General features: G+C 38.9%; 1 protein-coding gene across 44 annotated transcripts in view; it reads left to right on the top strand.

The window, feature by feature from the left end:
• The first annotated feature begins 4703 nt into the window (after nt 1-4703).
• PTPRD (protein tyrosine phosphatase receptor type D) overlaps nt 4704-12078 on the top strand; it is a 2239943-nt gene continuing 2232568 nt past the window's right edge. For 11 of the 44 annotated variants that reach the window (XM_045470186.1, XM_045470177.1, XM_045470175.1 and 8 more), the window contains exon 1: nt 4705-5291. The gene's annotated coding sequence lies outside the window, so the exon portion shown is untranslated. Of the gene's footprint in view, nt 5292-12078 lie in introns of all 44 variants that reach the window. The other 33 variants (XM_045470157.1, XM_045470168.1, XM_045470171.1 and 30 more) reach the window with 8 other exon arrangements.

Raw genomic sequence — 12078 nt, 5'->3', positions numbered from 1 at the left:
TTATTTTTTTAGTTTTAAAATGATGAAAATTACAGTACCTTACAAACTATGATGTGCTTTATAAGAATAATAAGTACTAAACTTCAAAACATGTATTATTATTATTAATTTTTGTAATAAGATGCTATAAAACACTGAGATGCATGTTTAAGAAAAACTGAGAGTTGTACAAGTTTGATGAATTTGGCTCATTCGATACACAGAGAAATGATATCTCTGTGGGCAATATTAATACATTGTTATTACAGCCACACAGATCAGCTAGATCATCACATACTTTCTTATAGTGCGTTAAAGTTATTTTTAGTTTGAGAAGTGGTGATGTTTTGGCACTTCTATACACATTGGACGATATGTTAAACTTTGAAACAACTGAATAAAATATTTCTTGTAAACTTTTAATACTTTAAATAACAAAAATGGATCAGTCAGAGTACCTGGGGGAAACAGAAGGCACGATCAGGAATGAATCTGGGGAGAATGTAGATGAGGGGACTTTCTGGAGGAAGGACGAGGTGAAGGGAGGTGATGAGGATCCATCCATCCTATAGCCACAGTGGAAAGCTGAAGGGGCAAGAGGTAAAGATGTGGCAAATATGAGCGGGAACAGGGAGTGTGGTGCCTGGCCTGCATTCCCAGAGCAATGCAGCCACTGCCAGACAATACGGAAGGGCTCAGTTACAGATTGAAAGGGGCAAGGATGGCCTCACCCTCCACTGCCTCTCATTGACTCTACCCCAACAGAAGTCAAAGGACAAGGGAAACCAGGTGGTTGTAGTTCTTAGAGGCTAATTCTTGGGGCACAAAGAAGGGTAAATGATGGTTCTGAGGTTTTAGGAGGGGTGAGGAATAGAAAATGATTAGTACAGTGAAAAAAAAACTATGTAAAATATCAAAATCCATATTTCCATTTCCAAAATATTTAGATTTTGTTTAATTTAGGATTAGCCACATTAAGATTTCAGTGGAATAACTTGAAACCTTGATCCACAATTATCACACATGTAACTTCACTCATTAAGACTCCCTAAATTGGGTACAATCCAGTCATATTTTTTTATTATGTTGTAAGATTTCTAAGCAGCTTTCCTGGAAGCAAAGCATCTATAAGAAATTAGGTAAATTAGACTCATGTAGTCAATTAGAACTCTGCCCTCATTGAGCAGAATAAAACCTGAAGAGTGAAGGATTATCCTTGTTTCATATGAAATAAGTATGAGCAGTCAGACTCATTAAGTGCATGATTTCCTATTCTATTCTCAATATAAAATTGTTTCTACTTGCATTTTCTGCCAATCAGCATAACTTTAGAAGGAAAGATGGAGGAAAGAGAACAAATTAAGTGTATATAATTTCTGCGACTGAAAAACAAAACAAACAAACAAACAAACAAACAAAATCCACACGTGGCAAAGAGAGAAAGATTACTACTGACAAATCAAACTCCCCAATCTGGTGGTCATGGGTTACCTCCTTTGATGGTTGTCTCCTTCATAACAGGTTACTTGCTCCTCGTAACTCCGTTATTACCCTGTTTTCTATTTATTCTCCCTTAGTTTTAATTCCACATTATGGAGTCCTGTATAATTAGGAAGTTTTCCCACGATGCTATTAATGTGTTTAAAAGACATATTAGAACAGGAAGTTATTGCTGTGGAGATGTCTACTGGAGCACTGTTAAGTCTAATTTCACAACTGAGACATGAACGAAAGGACTTGACTTCCTCAAAAACCCAAAATACAAATGTAAAGTGTAGGTTGTTAAAATCAATTCTATGTTTAAATATAACAAAGCTAAGCAAAGTTTTGGTGAATGAAGTAAGGTGGCAAAATAAAGGGACCTTCAAAAGGGACTAATCTCAGATGGCTGATGAAATTTCTTGTCCTATCCCACTTTCCCTTTTTTATTTCTATTTCACATTTATCACGGTTGTTTTAAACACATGGTTCACTGATGATGACCAATTTAAACAAGTAGTGCTGCCTTTTAAAAATAAATATAGAATGATAACTAAAGGGGATAGTTAAAGGTGCCTTTTCATTTAATAAGGAAAAATAAACCGCAATATTCAGGAAGTGGATACGTAGTTAGATAATGAGAACTTTTTTAACCTTGCAGTCATCCTCAGAAAAGATACCTCAGTCCAACTGTTATGAATCACTAATAAAATCCCTACAAGAAACTACTAACAATTAACACTTGTGTTATTAAGCAGGGAGGGATGCAGCAGGAAAGGGGTTGAATATAACCCTTACTCTTCCATTGTTTAAATTACCCTGTGTTCTTCTAGAGGGCACCAAAGTATAGCTGTATAGTAGAAAGAGGAACTCGGCCCCACGGAGCATTGTCTCTGTGAGATGTCAGCTTTGAGCTGAAGTTGAGATGAGTTTCAAGTTGCTGAACACCCCCATACAGCAGTAAAAAGATATAAGATATCGACACGCTCAGCTGCCTCTTGTTAAAAGCTTCCTGTGGGTTGGCAGAATGAAATCTTTATTTAAAATACACAAACTATTGTCAAGGGAAAGATGGAAAAGGGAACACAGTCAAAGGGCCAAATGCTTTGCTTAACCCACCAGAAGCAGCAGAAAGGGAAAAGTGGTCACATTGTCTTTGCAGCAACACTATCAGAAAAGGTTACTAACACCACCACATCAGCATCCATCTGCCCCTCCCATGGTATCAAGATGCATTATTTCTTTTATTATTAATTATATGTGTTTCCGGGGGAGGGCAAGTATATTATTACGGACAGCAGAAGAGGAAATCATTTCTGTTGCCACTTGGCATTAAGTACAGTATTGTATGTAATGAGTGAGTGATGACAGGAAACATAGCAGCAGCATTGAGTTCTGGCATCCCTGCTACAAACCCGCTCCAACTCGCTCTTGGTAGTCAGAGGCTTTCAAACAGAAAGTTCATGTAAAACCATTATTGAACACTGACAGGAAGGAACTGAGACAGGAGGGAGTGGTATGTATTTGCAGAAGGGGAAGCAGGGAGGGAGAGAAGGGGAGACCAGGAGAGAGAATGAGTTAGTCATCATCTCGCACAGACCACACCATAAGGGGGCAGGTGCTTTGCATAATTATAAAGACAGACATACACATGCGCACACACTTGCACACATGGAAGAAAGGTTTTTGCTTTATATGCTATCGTTTCCAAGAACAGCTTTAAGTGATAATGATTGTGAACCTTCTTGGATGAGTGAGCTCAGTGGGTTTAAGGAGGCAGAGCAGGTAGCCTGGCAGGAGATGGGTTCACAAGAAGGGTCACTCCTGAAGAGCAAAGGGACATGGCAGGCAATGAAGCAGGCATGAAAAGAAAAGAGGTGAAAGGACCCAGAGGAAAATGTCACATGTACTGATTAAGCTTTATTTCTCTTTGGGAGAAAGTGACATTTCTGCGATTAGACCACGGACACAGAAGGAAAGTAGATGGCTCGCTGCCTTTTCCTTTTTGGCCACAGCGCTTAGGGCACCTTTGTCCAGAGGGTACTTAGAAGGCTTTCTGTTGCATTGTTATAAACAGGATAATTTTGTTTTGTTTTGTTTTGTTTTTTTTTTTTTTGAAGCACTAACGTGGTGACACTGCTCTTTCTTTAGCAAGAGACGATAGCGTTCCTTGCCACAGCTGCATGCTTTGATCAGACACAAACGATGGTAAAATTATAGGACCTTTCTGTTACGTGTCTTCCACCCTGCCCACCTTCCTCCCCAGCTCCAGTACTCTTTTCTAGCTCTGCTCAGGGGGTTTAAGTTACTCGTCCCTTGTTTGCTGAGTCTGCGATACACCACCTCAGAGACGTTGGTCATTCTACTATGCAGGTAGTGAAACAATCCCCCCTACCTCCATGCATGTCCACGTCCCCGCCTGAGAAGCAAGGCTAGTTTCCAGCAACTCTTTTACAGGTTTTCCCTTCTCACCTACAGCCTTGGCAGAGCCCTATGTCTGTCTCAAGTCCAGCCAACGCTGCCAAACACCCCAACTGAAAACTACATCCAGTATGTGAGACGCAGAGCGCCCTGCACCACGCAGCCTCTGCTCCTTTCCTACTCCTCACTAAAGTGGACTCTTCTTAAGCAACCAGCGTATTGCAAACTAAAACTGTGTCCCTTGCATTTTAACCTCGCCACCCCTGACCCTTGCCGCCAGCTTAGCTCCGAAAATGCAACCAACCAATCAAAATATAATAATACTAATAAAATTAATAATAATAATAATAATAATAATAATAATAATAAAGTAACCGAAAGCACGCAAACACCTGAAGACGCGCAACCGGGATCTACACCTGGACAAGTCCTCTGTGGCTCTAGTGGTCCGGTAGAGCCTCCCTCTCCCCGCGCGGACCGCTAGATCCCGGAGCCCCGGGGTCATGCCACGGCCTCCGGGTCGCGCCCGGGCAGCTCGGGGTCGCCGCCCGGTTTCCCCTCCTCCCGCCCTGGCTCGCGCGCCCGCACCGCCGCCGCCGCCGCCGCCGCCGCCGCCACCCGGGCCGGCGCTCGGAACATCCCGCGCCACGTCCTCCCCGCCCCGGCTCCCGCCCGCCGGAGCCGGAGCCGGGCCAGCGCCGCTGGCAGCCATCAAGTGGCTCGTTAAGGAAATGCAGGTGAGTGCGTGCGGCCGAGCGGCTGCTGCTGGAGACGTGGGGTGTGTGCCTGTGTGTGCGAGCGCGAGGAAGGGGGAGCGCGAGCCAGCGAGCGAGTGCGGGAGCGGCCGGGAGATGCTCGCCGCCTCTGCTCCCCGCCCCGCCGCGCCCGCGCCCGCGCCCGCAGCCGGCGGCCCGAGCGCGTGGGGCAGCGCCTCGCCCTGACGGCCGCTCGCCTCCTCGCGGTCTCGGCGGCTGCTCGGCCGCCCGCCCAGCGGCCTCCTCCCCCCCAGCCAGCCCGCGCGCGCTCCCCTCCCAGCCCGAGCCCTCCCGCCGCTCCTCCTCCTCCTCAGCCTCCTCCCCTCGCGCGCCGCTGACAGGCAGCCTCGGCGGGGAGAGTGCAGGTACTTTGCCTTCCGAATAATTTGCAGGACCCAAGCTAGCTTTCGGAGCGCCCTTTATTTTCTTCGGCCGTTGCCCCCTCCCTCCGGAAAAGAAGATCCCACTTTTGAAACAGACAGCACCCGAAGCACCCTACCCAAGCCAAAGCCCGACGGGCTGCTGTGCGCGTGCTGTCCTTTCTTGCAGTTTATTCCGGGCCTGTGTGGAATAGGAAGACAATTCTTTATTTGACTGGTAGGAAAGAAAAGAGAAGACTCCTCAGGGTTTCCAAGGAGGACTGGAGCGGCTGCTTTAGTAAGTAAACTGTGCTTCTGTGTTTCTTTTCTCCAAAGTGAGGCGTATGCTGAATGCTCTCCCTTCAAATGGTGTGGACAGTTCGTTTTACCGGGGAAGAAGTTGCCTTATATAACTTGAGTAGTTCTTAATTGAGGAGTGGTTTGCTAAGCTTTTTATTTATTTATTTATTTATTTATTTACTTATTTATTTTTTGAAAGAGCCTTGAGAAGACTTCAGCGTGGGGAACCTTCCTGGGGATGTGATTTTTAAACGTTTATTGTTCAAGGGCTGTTGGAAACCTCGCTTGGTGAAACGTTGGTTGGTTCTAAGATTTAAGGATGGTTACCTCGAAAAAGCTGGAGAATTTCAGCCTGCTGGTTCACTTGTCTTGCTGCCTTCCACATCAGCCTTAATCCACACCAACTCCCCTCCTCCTGTGACTTCACCTGGTTGCTTGCTTTATCTTTGGTTCTGGAGACAGCTTGCCAAGAATTGGGTCAAGGGAAAGTTAACAAAGATGGTCTGAAAGACCAGGAGAAAATCCTGTTGAGGTTTCTAATGCTTGTAGGTAGATGAGATGTGGAAGAAAACCCTGGGAACTAGGCTAGTTAGGATAATTTGGATGAAATTAATTTGGAGAGGGAATGTGAAAAATGCTTTGGAGAAGGCAGGAGCTGAGGCTGTGACTTTGACACAGCAGGTTATAAACTGTGACAGAGGCTCAGCAGCCAGTGACAGGCTTAAGGTGTCTCCTAGGGCTGAATATCTCTGCATCAAAAACTTTTGCAGGCAGTATTCCTCTTGGGGCTAACATCACCATGTCAGTAGCTGCAGCATTTCTGTAAAAACAAGTAGGACACCCTTCCTGTCTCTGTGAAGGGGTTAATGGTATATTTAAAAAGAAATGAAGATATACAGTCTAATACTTGCCAAAATTTTGTAATATCTAAATAAAACCTTTGTGTTATGTCAGGAAAAATATAGTTGAGTCAGTTTGTTTTGCACAAGAGGGAGAGAATCAATAACATTTCAGCATTTTTTCCTTTATTACTGCCAAATGGACTGGGAATCTAATTCTTCTTGCATTGTTACATATACAGTAGATACAGTAGGAATTGCAATTTAGATACAACAGAGCAGATTTTTAACAAAGTCAAACTTCTCTGACATAATAGCATTCATACTGACTAGTGTAGAATAGGGATTTAAAAAGTTTGTTTTATCTTTAACTTTCAATTTTTTTTCCTCAGTGTAAAGCACACTTTTAAAATCAGATGTCTTTCAGAGTTATGAACCAGACTGAAAATTAAAGCCACTTATCTCACGCATTTTTTTTTCCAGCAGAACACCTTACCATCAAATAATACCTAAGGGCCCTCTTATATTTAATTGCCGATAATGGTAAAGTGAAAAAAAATGTTATCTTTATATTTACTCGAATGAATATATAAAAGTGGCAATATTCACTTGGCATTGATTTAAACAGAAGTAAGAGTAAACTAACGTACAATGGTTCAAAAAAGGGAAAGATGTTTTAGAGTTGTCATGGATATTCAATGTCAAAAGCTCTGAATATCTTGGGACATAAGTTTTTTGGATAATGAAATAACAGTAGGGCAGTTGATGAATTTATTGTAATGAAGTTATAATATATGGGAATCATTTGGGAAAGATATGTCATTGTTTCTTATATTTTACTTTATTGTGTATCCAAATGGGTTTTCTTAGAGGTATTGCTGTTCTCAGCTGCCATTTCTGAGATTGGTTTAAAATGAATTTAAATAATTTAAAATGAAACCCTTGGTTGATCAGATTGGGAGAGCATATGACCTCTACTTACTTGTGACCTCAAATATCTGAAAGGATATCTAATATTTGGAAAAAAAAACAATTATTGAAAAATAGAAGGGAAGATTATACTGAAGTAGCCAATTTTAAGAGTGGTTCAAATATATTATTCCATATATTACTATAGGACTCATTTTCCACAGAAAATGTAGAAAAGACATGACAGAATTGTTGATCCTGTTCAAATTGCTGAAAGCAAAGATGTACAATTAACATGAACATTATCCTGCATGTGTTATAATTATGTTATAGTGCTAAGAAAGATAGCCTGAATTAAAACCATTTCTCGTTAAGCTTGCACATACTATATTTGATCACTTTCAAAAAAAGAAGTCAAAACTGGATGGGGTGATTAAATTGTCAGGTTGTTTTTTGTTTGTTTTGTTTTGTTTTGTTTTTGCCACCAGCTGTCTGTGTAATACAGAGGTGGTTGCAACTTTCAAGTTGAAAAAAGAAAGTTGCTAATGTCAGCAGTAATGTGTTTTATTATGCAATTGTTCTTGTTATTCAGATCAGATAATGGCCCTATGAAATACATAAGCAGTCTGCAGGGAATGAATGATTAATTCCTCTAACGTGTGCTTACTAAAGGAGTTCTAATAAAGTGCTGTATACCTGTATTTGCTTACAGTTGCAGTTGGTAAAGGCAAACATACTTTTCTTTTCTTTTGATATTAACATAGAATTTATAGGTCTAGTCCTATAACTGTATGACCTAAAGATGATTGTGTGGATCACATGATCTTATATTTTATAGAACGCTTTGGATATGATTGCCGTTTCCTTAAAACATTTAATTTAGAAAGTAAAATATTGTTAATTAGATGGAATACCAAAAGGCTGGACTATTAAAAATTTTGCTTTTCCACTATGGAATGACATTCTTTCTCTCCTGTCTATTACTAGTTGGGTGCGGATGCAAACTTCAAGTGCAAAGGACATTTTTCTTTAGTACTACTAAGTGTAAGAGAAAAGTTAAGATATTGCTGATTATATAAAATTATTAGCTAGATACTCTTGGAAATGGCTAATAGTGTACATGACAATTGTTATGTTACCACTGGTGTAGATTGTTTTGCAGTTGAAGATGTATCATTGATTAACTTTCAATATCTTTGCATTTCTAAGACTGAATTATAGGTGAAGGTGGGAAATGGATGGATTTTATGTGGTGATTTGAGAACAGGTGACCTGAACTGCATAGTACACATTTTAAATTTACGTACCCAATGTTTTCTCTTTTTAGAAATTTCTTAAAAAATGATTTTCAAAACTGTCTAATTGAATATATCAAAATGTCTCTATCTCTACATTTACAATAACAAATAACTCTATTTTAAGATTCCTCTGTTTGGAGAAAATAACTTAATTTCAGTAGTATTTTTTGGAGTTACACGTAAACTGAATTTAATACACGTTAACAATGCAAATGATGTGATAATATATATTTGATAATTCTAATTTAAGAGTTTTAGTGAAAATTGGATGAGTAGGATTTTGTATCCAGTTGAGTGCCATTTGAATTTATCTCCTTGTATATTTGTGCATTTTTTTTATCACTACTGTCAGTTCACTGGGTTTTCATCAGGCTGTTCAAAAGCAATTTGGCATCCATAAAGAATAAATGAATTTCCACTGGTAGAATCAATGTGGAAGTTAACTTTAACTCGCCATATGTCTTTTCAAACTCTTTAAAAATATGTTGAATAAAAGAAAATGAATGAAGGACCAAAAAATGAACATTGCCTACTAGGTGAACACTTAATGTGATGGTAGAATCAAAGCTTTTGGGATTTCCTCTCAGCTGTAATTAGCAGTGTGACCCCAGGGAGGTAAGTTGACCTCTCTGTACCTGGATTTTCTCCTCTGTCCAGTAGAGAAATTGACCTACAATTTGAGATAATTTAAATTCCAAAATCTCATGGAACAAGGTAATATAATTAGTAAAATAATTAATTGATAGTAGCATTTAGCAAATTGTTAGATTACACTGTGGCACCTCGAGATCCCATACAGGAGTGTGGTAGCTGTCCTGTTTGGAGAAGAGCTAAGGAAATTGTTCCCAAGCCATGTTGGAGGTGACTAGATCCTGTTGCTATGGGATTAAATGCTTATTTGGAGGAGGAGGATGGAGATGATGGAAGGAAGGGGTGGATTAAAATCCCTCTAAACCATCCTACCTCTTGCTATTGAAAAAATGTATAAGTAAATATATTCGGATTTGTTACTCTATTTAATACCAAAACGGTATGAGAACATGAAAATAAAAGAAGCTGTTTAGAGTCTTTTGACTTCCTTTTTTCTCCTCTCAGTTTCTCTATATATTTTATTTTACAGTGTCATGTTTAGATATATAAACACAATTTAAGTAAACTCGTTTTTTTTCCACGTAAAATATATCTTATAGACTGTCACAGCTGAAGTTACCATATAAAAATTTATTTCAGCCCCTGTATTTAAAAGAGAAAACTAAAAGCTTCAGAAGTTAAGAACTATAAAGTTGACATGCATTTCCCAAGTTCACAGAGAGGTTTTACATCACAAAGCAGTAGTAGCTAAGATGATTCATTGACAAGTAAACACATAGACAATAATTTATATAACTGTTAGTAAATTTTCAAGAAAATCAATCAGTAAAATAATTCCATTGTTGATGTAAGATACATTTATCTAAAAAGATTTTATACTGACAAAGCTTCTGTTCATAGAAAATGAACACAGAGAAAGAACACAATGTTAATTTCTTACAGAAAACCAAGATTGCCTACTAGGTGAACATTTAATGTGATTGTAGAATCACAAGTGTTGCGTTTTCCTCTCATCAATATAATTGAAGAAATTGAAAAGATTTTCCCCTCTAAGAAAATCAGTGTGCCGAATCTTTCCATTCTGATATAAATATATGGGTGGTAGCAAGTGGAACTATAGCTCTATGAAACATTTTATATTTTAAATCATTGGAGCCTGGGAAATAATGCTGTATTTGAAATTTATTTCTGAATGCAAGATATAGCTGGTTAATTATAGAGAGCTTATTTGTTTTACATTTTGTGTGTTTGCTGCTGTGCGTGTCCATGTGTGTGTGTGTGTGTGTGTGTGTGTGTGTGTGTGTGTGTTTAAGCATACCTGTTCAAGACTGAACTGAGTGAAAATGGTGCACTTAAAATTTTAGAGGCGTATGTGTGATAATTGAATAGTCAAAGAGAGATAACGTACGTTAGGGTGTGATATATCAAATTGCTCTCTGAGCCTTAAATCAAATGAAAGTTCAACAGTGTACCATATTGCCAAGGCCTTGCCTCGTTTAATAAATCCATATATTTTCTAAATACCACATTATTCTTAAGGTTAAGGTTATAGAATTGCAGGGAGCATAATTGCTATTCTTTTCCATTATTACAGACTTTACTTACCAGGATATGTACTTACATTAGGTACTAAAAAAGGAAAGGAAAAAAAAAATATTAAATTGTTTATGACATGGTTAGTTACTTAAAACTTTTCATCATTAATCTCAAATTAAATGAGATGTATGTATTTTAACTAGGTTACATTGTTATAATTTGCTGCATATTTTATTTACTTTGTAAAGGGAACCATAAAAGTATTACAGTTCAACACAGAATTAGTGAATTTTATAAAAATCCCTTTTTAAGCATGCAATTATGTTAGTAATCAGCTATACAAGTCTAGTAATGCATTCATCCTATTGGGAATGCTTTGAATTATACTTTTAAAAACAATCCAAAGTTATATTTCTCAAGTGTGATTTGTATTAGAAAGGTGGCCCCTTCTGCGGCTACAGGAGAGTCAAAGCCAGGCAAGTCTGTGTGCACATACTCCTTTTTACTGCTTATTTGCTTATTTGCTGATCACATGTGCTATGGGATTTGTATTCCAGGATATACTCCTATTCCTTTGGTTAGACGGAGCTGGGTGGCTTAGGACAAGGGCCTACAACATAGCCCGTCCAGTTCCAAGGAAGGTTAATTTAGAATATAGAACCAGAAAAAAGTAAGCAAGGGAAATAGAATGCTTCCTGTTTTTAAATAAACAGGTCTAGGTTACTTGTCTAAGACATTTATTTAGGTAGCTGGAAAAATACTCATACAAGCTTGTATCCCTAGAATGGTGACCCAGTACAGTGACCTAGAATCTTTATGGTTCAGTTCAGAAATTCTACTTGGAAGTAGAATAAAGAATGAAGAGGGGAGAGGATGGAGAAAGGAGAGACTTGTTAATCTTGCCCTGAAGGTGGTATTCTTTCACTTTTTATTTTTCCCATAAATGGATTTCAAAATCAGAAATATGACTTTTTACTTTTGGGCAAAAGATCATCAAATTAAGAAGGAATCTGGCTCATAATAAACTGTGCCATAGTCTCAGTTTTTTGTTATCGCAGCTTTAGATCATCTGGAACCACTAAGAAAGTCAGTTTATCAGTTCATGCATGATCTGCATTATTTCCTCCTTTGATTTTGCTACAGAAATCAAGGACAAGACATTAATTGAGGTACCATAGTCATATCATCTACCCCTAGGAGTTATGTTCGCTTTCTGTTCCCTAACTTACATGCATTTTCAAGTCAGAATCAGTAATTAAGAGGATGTAACATAGTATCTGGTCCCCATATATTTATTCAATCTCCTATGTACCAGGCAGTGTTGTGTACAACACTCAAAAGCTAGGAATTTAAAGCTGCCTAAACTGTGATCATCCTGTATTTTATGAAATGTTTCCCATTATTAAGATTTTTTTTGTTTCCATAGAGAAAATAGAATTGCCCGAAGAATCTCTCTGTTTAAAAATTTCCAGGTACATGCTTTCTTTTGCCATTTCCCCCCTTGCATTCACTGTCATCCTGAGACAGAGGCAGCTTTTATAGAAGCTGGATGGAATTCTTGTTGCTTATTTAGCACCTGCAGGCTATGCAGTATTCCACTGGAATTAATTGA

Source organism: Leopardus geoffroyi, chromosome D4, assembly GCF_018350155.1.
Source record: "Leopardus geoffroyi isolate Oge1 chromosome D4, O.geoffroyi_Oge1_pat1.0, whole genome shotgun sequence".
NCBI classification, from domain to species: Eukaryota; Metazoa; Chordata; class Mammalia; order Carnivora; family Felidae; genus Leopardus; species Leopardus geoffroyi.
The sequence above is the reverse complement of the archived record's forward strand: the minus strand, read 5'-3'. Positions and strand labels throughout refer to the sequence as shown.